The 10,471-nt window shown below is 41.6% G+C and overlaps 1 long non-coding RNA gene across 1 annotated transcript; it reads left to right on the top strand.

Moving 5' to 3' along the window:
• The first annotated feature begins 800 nt into the window (after positions 1–800).
• On the top strand, positions 801–10,183 carry LOC105737953. The gene is made up of 2 exons (XR_004027576.1): positions 801–1,129; positions 6,224–10,183. It is a non-coding gene; the product is annotated as an uncharacterized LOC105737953 (long non-coding RNA).
• The last annotated feature ends 288 nt before the right edge of the window (positions 10,184–10,471 follow it).

The raw sequence follows: 10,471 nt of genomic DNA, 5'->3' as shown, positions 1-10,471 counted from the left end.
GAGCCATCAACCCTTCTCTACCTAAATATTAACATTAAAGATATTTTGGACTAATTTAATGGTGAATGTTATCTTATTTTAATAGTACCAAGGGATAAGTACAAGATTCTGCATTGTGGGGAGATTGCGCTACAAAATGAACTTTTAAAAGATATTTGGGAACAGACGAAACGGCCTGCTCTGCTGAGAAACTGAAAGAAAGGGCCAGAGACCCAGAGTGAAGCGGGAGGAAAATGAAATAGCACTTTGGGATGGGAAGGAGACGCCAGCACACCCCAGGTCTGTACCCCGGCCTCGCAGTCTTCGGGGTCCCTGACAGGCAGTCCGGCTCAAAAGGAAGCCAAGTGCAGCTGCAGGGGGGGCTTCTCTCCCAAGGTCGCCCCATAGTCTCTGGGTTATGATCCCCACGGGAGTACCTGGGAGTTCCCCGCCACTCGGCCCCTACGGGAGGACCAAGCAGAGGAGTTTCTGATTCATGTGTTTTTCCGTGGGATGCCAGAAAGGGAGTCTTGAGAGCTCCTACACCAGCTTAGCTTGGGAGCCCCCACGCAACAACCATCCAGGTCCCGGAAGATGCCAGCTCCGCCTGGCGCCCGCAGCCCGGATTCCCTGCCCGGAGTACGGGGGCGCGGGCGCAGCTACCAAAGCTGAAATGTGACCGCGTCCCGGTGCGTTCCTGCTCTGGGGCGCGGAGCTGCCATGAAAGGGGCTGCAGTCTCCAGCAGGGGCCAGGAGGCAAAATGGAAGGAAGCGCTGGATCTCCGCAGCGGAAATCATTCTTACTTATGCCCTGCCAAAGAGTACAGGGCAGCAACCGACTTGTGCGAAAGGAGGGCACGTGTGGGTCTGCCAGGGTCCTGCAGGGGGGATGAGACCCTCGCTCCGCTCCCGCGATCCCTTCGCTCTCCACCCTCGGCCAGCCCCTCCTGTCCTCCATCGGGCCTCCCTGAGGATACCTCCTAGGGTCAAAAGCGCGAGTTGAACCTGAGCTTGACATTCATTCCGTGTCAGGGTACAAAAGCCACGCCCGCGGGGAGAGGGGGAAAATTTCCTACAGGGCCCTCAAGACTGCGTTTCAGGAAGCCCTAGGACCCACCGATCCTGCAGCTGCGCCTCTCACTCGCCTCAGGTTTGGATTAATAGTCACTTTCTGTTAAACTGACATTTATGGAGGGCCTAGTGCGTCCTGGGTGCTGCGCTATTTAGGCCGTTGCACAGAGGAGTGGCCAACTCCAGCAAGGCTCTTGCTTTGCGGCTTCCCCATTCTTCCTCCGCCTGTAATCCAGACAAAACCCCGCATTGTAACCAATCCAGGGGCAGCGTAGCAGTGCCAAGCAGGCAGCTCAGAGGCCAGTGGTAGGACACGGCATGATCAACAGGCCTTCTGATATTTTCTAACATACGTATTAACAAGTAAGAGGAAATTAAAAAACGAAGATGGACAACAGAACTTCACTCTGACTCGAGTGACTTTTTTCCTCATTTGGATAATAGTTCTCAAAAATTATTTGTGAGTGTATATGTGTTATTCACAAGGCAATGGCTACTGACCCAACACGTATGTACATCTATTCTTCATTATTGGCATTTCACTCCCCAAATGTCTTAGCCTAGACAATCAACAAAGCCATAAACCAAATCCTGATTTGTAGCATTTGCTGACTTCTGTGTTTAAATTACCCATCACAGCTAGTTTTAAGTTACAATGTGTAATCGTTGAATACAGATTTGGAAAGAGTCACAATTGCACACTTTTTTATATTTTTCCACCTAAAAGGTACAATAGACACAAATAACTCTAAGAACACAGATAACAGCAAAATGTAGCAACTAATTAGGAAGAAATGAATTTTGAGTCTCCATTACTTTTCCAGTAAAATTTATCTAACAAGTGTATTACAAACAAGTGTATGCAATTGAATTTTAACTCAAAATTTTAGTAATTTGAACAACTGATGCTAGTTAGGGTGTGAGCTAGCTCCAGCACATAATCCTGTCCCATGAAGAGAAGTTTTATGGCTTATATTTTTAGATATATCTAAGTTTACTGGAACTCAAATACAGAACAAAATCCCGCCAAAATTAACATATACTGTCATATATAAATATATACACTTTTATATGTGTACATATATATGTGTATACACACTTTAATAATGTATATATACTTTACGTATACATTTTTAAATATGATATATTTTTAATGTATGTATGCATCTGTATATATACTTTTAATTAACAGTCATGTTACAGAGGGCCTACTCTGACAGAAATGTACATCTCTCAGAATCATTACCATCCAGTGCAAGTGTCAGCTAACTACTGCCAATAGGCTAGATCTCTCTAGCTTGCCATCTGGTTTTGTACTGCCAGAGAGCTATGTATGGATTTTACACGTTTATACTGTAAAGACCATTATCTTTTCCACATGAACAGTTGCTTGAAGAGTTGAGGGTATTGGCAGTAGCAACAATAGGCAACTAAAGAACAAAGCAAATATCCAATATGTTTAGATGAGTTGACAGCAATGCTGTTATTTCCTTGAGGAGTTAATGTTGAGTTTGAAGTCACTAAAGAATCATCTCCTATGAATAGTCTGCTGGGAACAACTATACGTGAGCATATTTTTAAAGAAGTTAAGAAAATACGACTTTAGTACAACCTGAAGTACAATCTGCTAAGATACCTTTCAGTTCAATCTGAGACAGTATGTGGAACAGAAAAAGTCTAATTTGAAAAAATGTACAAAGCTTGTGAAAATATACAGTGTTTATTTATTCATTTTATTATTCATCAGCAGTACTTTGCAGAAAATATTTAAATCTATCATTTGTTATTTAAACCAGCATTGTCATTGCTGAACTACATTCACTCTGGTGAACAGTTCAGACAACTAGAAATGGAAGATGAATACCCTGAGCTTGTCCTACTGCATGGCAGTTTGATGGGTTAGGACTCAATTTTTTTTTGAAATTTTTGAGCTTAAGGAAGAGATCAAATTATTTTTCTGTATGAAAAGAATTTCCCTGGGCCTGTACTAACAACCACTAAATGACTTTGGGAATTAGCTTTTGCTGCAGACTTGATATTGTTTCTTTTATCTTTCTTTCTTTTTTTTTGAGATGGAATCTCGCTCTGTCGCCCAGGCTGGAGTGCAGTGGCTCGATCTCAGCTCACTGCAACCTCCACCTCCTGGGTTCAAGTGATTCTCCTGCCTCAGCCTCCTGAGTAGCTGGGATTACAGGCATGTGCCATGACATCCAGCTAATTTTTGTATTTTTAGTAGAGATGGTGTTTCACCATGTTGGTCAGGCTGGTCTCAAACTCCTGACCTTGTGATCCACCCACCTCGGCCTCCCAAAGTGATGGGATTACAGGCATGAGCCACCACGCCCAGACTTGATAATGTTTCTTAATGAATTCAACCTGTATATATACAAGGCAAGATGGTGCTTATATGTGGAAGTTATACTGCAATGTATCCTTTAGATAATGAATGTTATATATATCCCTAGTAATGTTGAGTTGATCTATAGATTTCTTATGTTGGAAAAAGTGAAAACAAAATGAACTCCATTCCCACATTATTTGAAGCAGCTATAATTTCCCAGATCAAGCTACAGCTTCGATTACATTTTTCTCATCCTTAGGAAAGAACAAAGGAAATTCCCATATCTCAGAATCTGTTTACAATTGAGAAGCTGCCATCTAACGTTTCTTTTCTTTATTTTAATTTTTCACATAGTATCTTTTTTATTATTATACTTTAAGTTTTAGGGTACATGTGCACAACGTGCCAGGTTTGTTACATATGTATACATGTGCCATGTTGGTGTGCTGCACCAATTAACTCCTCATTTAACATTAGGTATATCTCCTAACGCTATCCCTCCACCCTCCCCCCACCCCACAACAGGCCCCAGTGTGTGATGTTCCCCTTCCTGTGTCCATGTGTTCTCATTGTTCAATTCCCACCTATGAGTGAAAACACATGGTCTATGGTTTTTTGTCCTTGTGATAGTTTGCTGAGAATGATGGTTTCCAGCTTCATCCATGTCCCTACAAAGGACATGAACTCATCCTTTTTTATGGCTGCATAGTATTCCATGGTGTATATGTGCCACACTTTCTTAATCCGGTCTATCATTGTTGGACATTTGGGTTGGTTCCAAGTCTTTGCTATTGTGAATAGTGCCTCAATAAACATACGTGTGCATGTGTCTTTATAGCAGCAAGATTTATAATCCTTTGGGTATATACCCAGGAACGGGATGGCTGGGTCAAATGGTATTTCTAGTTCTGGATCCGTGAGGAATTGCCACACCTACTTCCATAATGGTTGAACTAGTTTACAGTCCCACCAACAGTGTAAAAGTGTTCCTGTTTCTCCACATCCTCTTCAGCACCTGTTGTTTCCTGACTTTTAAATGATCACCATTCGAACTGGCGTGAGATGGTATCTCATTGTGGTTTTGATTTGCATTTCTCTGATGGCCAGTGATGATGAGCATTTTTTCATGTGTCTTTTGGCTGCATAAATGTCTTCTTTTGAGAAGTGTCTGTTCATATCCTTCACTCACTTGTTGGTGAAGTTGTTTTTTTCTTGTAAATTTGTTTGAGTTCATTGTAGATTCTGGATATTAGCCCTTTGTCAGATGAGTAGATTGCAAAAATTTTCTTCAATTCTGTAGGTTGCCTGTTCACTCTGATGGTAGTTTCTTTTGCTGTGTAGAAGTCTTTAGTTTAATTAGATCCCATTTGTCAATTTTGGCTTTTGTTGCCATTGCTTTTGGTGTTTTAGACATGAAGTCCTTGCCCATGCCTATGTCCTGAATGGTATTGCCTAGGTTTTCTTCTAGGGTTTTTATGGTTTTAGGTCTAGAATTTCAGTCTTTAATCCATCTTGAATTAATTTTTTTGTAAGGTGTAAGGAAAGGATCCAGTTTCAGCTTTCTACATATGGCTAGCCAGTTTTCCCAGCACCATTTATTAAATAGGGAATCCTTTCCCCATTGCTTATTTTTGTCAGGTTTGTCAAAGATCAGATGGTTGTAGACACACGGCATTATTTCTGAGGGCTCTGTTCTGTTCCATTGGTCTATATCTCTGTTTTTGTACCAGTACCATACTGTTTTGGTTACTGTAGCCTTGTAGTATAGTTTGAAGTCAGGTAGCGTGATGCCTCTAGCTTTGTTCTTTTGACTTCGGATTGACTTGGTGATGCGGGCTCTTTTTTGGTTCCATATGAACTTTGAAGTATTTTTTTCCAATTCTTTGAAGAAAGTCATTGGTAGCTTGATGGGGATGGCATTGAATCTATAAATTACCTTGGGCAGTATGGCCATTTTCACGATATTGATTCTTCCTACCCATGAGCATGGAATGTTCTTCCATTTGTTTGTATCCTCTTTTATTTCATTGAGGAGTGGTTTGTAGTTCTCCTTGAAGAGATCTTTCACATCCCTTGTAAGTTGGATCCCTAGGTATTTTATTCTCTTTGAAGCAATTGTGAAAGGGAGTTCACACATGATTTGGCTCTCTGTTTGTCTGTTATTGGTGTATAAGAATGCTTGTGATTTTTGCACATTGATTTTATATCCTCAGACTTTGCTGAAGTTGCCTAGCAGCTTAAGGAGATTTTGGGCTGAGACGGTGGGGTTTTCTAGATATACAATCATGTCATCTGCAAACGGAAAATTTGACTTCCTCTTTTCCTAATTGAATACCCTTTATTTCCTTCTCCTGCCTGATTGCCCTGGCCAGCACTTCCAAAACTATGTTGAACAGGAGTGGTGAGAGAGGGCATCCCTGTCTTGTGCTAGTTTTCAAAGGGAATGCTTCCAGTTTTTGCCCATTCAGTATGATATTGGCTGTGGGTTTGTCATAGTTAGCTCTTATTATTTTGAGATACATCCCATCAATACCTAATTTATTGAGAGTTTTTAGCATGAAGGGCTGTTGAATTTTGTCCAAGGCCTTTTCTGCATCTATTGAGATAATCATGTGATTTTTACTGTTCGTTCTGTTTATATGCTGGATTACATTTATTGATTTGCATATGTTGAACCAGCCTTGCATCCCAGGGATGAAGCCCACTTGATCATGGTTCATAAGCTTTTTGATAGTGCTGCTGGATTTGGTTTTCCAGCATTTTATTGAGGATTTTTGCATCAATGTTCATCAGGGATATTGGTCTAAAATTTTTTGGTTGTGTCTCTGCCAGGCTTTGGTATCAGGATGATGCTGGCCTCATAAAATGGGTTAGAGAGGATTCCCTGTTTTTCTGTTGTGTGGAATAGTTTCAGAAGGAAAGGTACCAGCTCCTCCTTGTACATCTGGTAGAATTCGGCTGTGAATCCGTCTGGTCCTGGACTTTTTTTGGTTGGTAGGCTATTAATTATTGCCTCAATTTCAGAGCCTGTTATTGGTCTATTCAGAGATTCATCTTCTTCCTGGTTTAGTCTTGGGAGGGTGTATGTGTCCAGGAATTTATCCATCTCTTCTAGATTTTCTAGTTTATTTGCATAGAAGTGTTTATAGTATTCTCTGATGGTAGTTTGTATTTCTGTGGGATCGGTGGTGATATCCCCTTTATCGTTTTTTATTGCATCTTTGATTCTTCTCTCTTTTCTTCTTTATTAGTCTTGCTAGCAGTCTATCAATTTTGTTTATCTTTTTAAAAAACAGCTCCTGGATTCATTGATTTTTTTGAAGGGTTTTTTGTGTCTCTATCTCCTTCAGTTCTGCTCTGATTTTAGTTATTTCTAGCCTTCTGCTAGCTTTTGAATGTGTTTGCTCTTGCTTCTCTAGGTCTTTTAATTGTGATGTTACGGTGTCCATTTTAGATCTTTCCTGCTTTCTTTTGTGGGCATTTAGTGCTATAAATTTCCCTCTACACACTGCTTTGAATGTATCCCAGAGATTCTGGTATGTTGTGTCTTTGTTCTCGTTGGTTTCAAAGAACATCTTTATTTCTGCCTTCATTTCATTATGTACCCAATAGTCATTCAGGAGCAGGTTGTTCAGTTTCCATGTAGTTGAGCGGTTTTGAGTGAGTTTCTTAATCCTGAGTTCTAGTTTGATTGCATTGTGGTCTGAGAGACAGTTTGTTATAATTTCTGTTCTTTTACATTTGCTGAGGGGAGCTTTACTTCCAACTATGTGGTCAGTTTTGGAATAGGTGTGGTGTGGTGCTGAAAAGAATGTATATTCTGCTGATTTGGGGTGGAGAATTCAGTAGATGTCTATTAGGTATGCTTGATGCAGAGCTGAGTTCAATTCCTGGATATCCTTGTTAACTTTCTGTCTCATTGATTTGCCTAATGTTGACAGTGGGGTATTAAAATCTCCCATTATTATTGTGTGGGAGTCTAAGTCTCTTTGTAGTTCTCTAAGGACTTGCTTTATGAATCTGGGTGCTCCTGTATTGGGTGCATATATTTTTAGGATAGTTAGCTCTTCTTGTTGAATTGATCCCTTTACCATTATGTAATGGCCTTCTTTGTCTCTTTTGATCTTTGTTGGTTTAAAGTCTGTTTTATCAGAGACTAGGATTGCAGCCCCTGCCTTTTTTTGCTTTCCATTTGCTTGGTAGATCTTCCTCCATCCCTTTATTTTGAGCCTATGTGTGTCTCTGCACAAGAGATGGGTTTCCTGAATACAGCACACTGATGGGTCTTGACTCCTTATCCAATCTGCCAGTCTGTGTATTTTAATTGGAGCATGTAGCCTATTTAAATTTAATGTTAATATTATTATGTGTGAATTTGATCCTGTCATTATGATGTTAGCTGGTTATTTTGCTCGTTAGTTGATGCAGTTTCTTCCTAGCCTCAATGGTCTTTACAATTTGGCATGTTTTTGCAGTGGCTGGTACCCGTTGTTCCTTTCCATGTTTAGTGCTTCCTTCAGGAGCTCTTGTATGGCAGGCCTGGTGGTGACAAAATCTCTCAGCATTTGCTTGTCTGTAAAGGATTTTATTTCTCCTTCACTTATGAAGCCTAGTTTGGCTGGATATGAAATTCTGGGTAGAAAATTCTTTTCTTTAAGAATGTTGAATATTGGCCCCCACTCTCTTCTGGCTTGTAGAGTTTCTGCCGAGAGATCAGCTGTTAGTCTGATGGGCTTCCCTTTGTGGGTAACCAGACCTTTCTCTCTGGCTGCCCTTAACATTTTTTCCTTCATTTCAACTTTGGTGAATCTGACAATTATGTGTCTTGGAGTTGCTCTTCTCGAGGAGTATCTCTGTGGCATTCTCTGTATTTCCTGAATTTGAATGTTGGCCTGCCTGCTAGATTGGGGAGTTCTCCTGGATAATATCCTATAGAGTGTTTTCCAACTTGGTTGCATTCTCTCCATTATTTTCAGGTACACCAATCAGATGTAGATTTGGTCTTTTCACATAGTCCCATATTTCTTGGAGGGTTTGTTCATTTCTTTTTATTCTTTTTTCTTTAAATTTCTCTTCTCACTTCATTTCATTCATTTGATCTTCCATCACTGATACCCTTTCTTCCAGTTGATTGAATCGGCTACTGAGGCTTGTGCATTCGTCACGTAGTTCTCATGCCTTGGTTTTCAGCTCCAGCAGGTCCTTTAAGGACTTCTCTGCATTGGTTACTCTAATTAGCCATTCATCTACTTTTTTTACAAGGTTTTTAACTTGTTTTCCATGGGTTCGAACTTCCTCCTTTAGCTCAGATTAGTTTGATCATCTGAAGCCTTCTTCTCTCAACTCGTCAAAGTCATTCTCCATCCAGCTTTGTTCCATTGCTGGTAAGGAGCTGAGTTCCTTTGGAGGAGGAGAGGCACTCTGATTTTTAAAGTTTCCAGTTTTTCTGCTCTGTTTTTTCCCCATCTTTGTGTTTTTATCTACCTTTGGTCTTTGATGATGGTGACGTACAGATGGGGTTTTGGTGTGAATGTCCTTTCTGTTTGTTAGTTTTCCTTCTAACAGCCAGGACCCTCAGCTGCATGTCTGTTGGAGTTTGCTGGAGGTCCACTCCAGACCCTGTTTGCCTGGGTATCAGCAGCGGAGGCTGCAGAACAGCGGATATTGGTGAACAGCAAATGGTGCTGCCTGATCGTTCCTCTGGAAGTTTTGTCTCAGCGGAGTATCCGGCCATGTGACGTGTCAGTCTGCCCCTACTGGGGGGTGCCTCCCAGTTAGGCTACTCAGGGGTCAGGGACCCACTTGAGGAGGCAGTCTGTCCTTCTCAGATCTCCAGCTGCGTGCTACTGTCTTCAAAGCTGTCAGACAGGGACATTCAAGTCTGCAGAGGTTTCTGCTGCCTTTTGTTTGGCTATGCCCTGCTCCCAGAGGTGGAGTCTACAGAGGCAGGCAGGCCTCCTTGAGCTGCGGTGGGCTCCACCCAGTTCGAGATTCCTGGCCACTTTGTTTACCTACTCAAGCCTCGGCAATGGCGGGCACCCCTCCCCCAGCCTCGCTGCTGCTTTGCTGTTTGATCTCAGACTGCTGTGCTAGCAATGAGCGAGGCTCCGTGGGTGTAGGACCCTCTGAGCCAGGTGCAGGATATGATCTCCTGGTGTGCCATTTGCTAAGACCTTTGCAAAAGCACAGTATTAGGGTGGGGATGACCCGATTTTCCAGGTGCCGTCTGTCACCCCTTTCTTTGACTAGGAAAGGGAATTCCCTGACCCCTTGCGCTTCCCAGGTGAGGTGATGCCTCGCCCTGCTTTGGCTCACGCTCGGTGCACTGCACCCACTGTCCTGCACCCATTGTCTGACACTCCCCAGTGAGATGAACCTGGTACCTTAGTTGGAAATGCAGAAATCACCCGTCTTCTGCGTCACTCATCCTGGGAGCTATAGACTGGAGCTGTTCCTATTTGGCCATCTTGGCTCCACCCTCGCTGCCACCTAACTTTTCAACTGGAAATGATTACTCTGTATGGCAATGACATAATAAAATACAAATATCAAGAAAATAGTCTGACAGAATTCTATCTGCCTTTTAAGGAATAAATATGTACAATCGAAATTATATGCTAATGGATTGATATCAGTATTTGGCAGTTCTCTTAAATGTGAAAAGCTATTTCAAAGACAAAATCTGTAAAATCTCATTTCAGATCAGCATTAACAGATGAGCAATTATTTATGATGAGCACAACTTTGAACACAGATTACATAAAATGTTAATAAAATAATTATCAAATTGTACTTGATTTGTATTTTGTGTTTCATCTATAATACTAGCAAGAATTTTTCTTGTTATACGAGGACCTGCATATTATCCTTAATTTTGCCTGCAGCCTGGAAACCTAAAATATGTGGTATCTGGCCCCTTAAAACAATTTTGCTGATCCCTGATCTACTTGAAATAATATTAGTAAGTATGAATTGACCCTTTAGAATTCTTTGCAAAAACACTCTGCCTACCTGATTGCTGCTGGTAATCATAAATAAAACATTTTGCACCCCCCAGCACTTTGGGAGGCCAAGGTGGGC

Source organism: Nomascus leucogenys, chromosome 21 (genome assembly GCF_006542625.1).
Source record: "Nomascus leucogenys isolate Asia chromosome 21, Asia_NLE_v1, whole genome shotgun sequence".
In the NCBI taxonomy this organism is placed as follows: domain Eukaryota; kingdom Metazoa; phylum Chordata; class Mammalia; order Primates; family Hylobatidae; genus Nomascus; species Nomascus leucogenys.
Note: the sequence above shows the minus strand (reverse complement) of the source record. Positions and strands in the feature narration are given on the sequence as shown.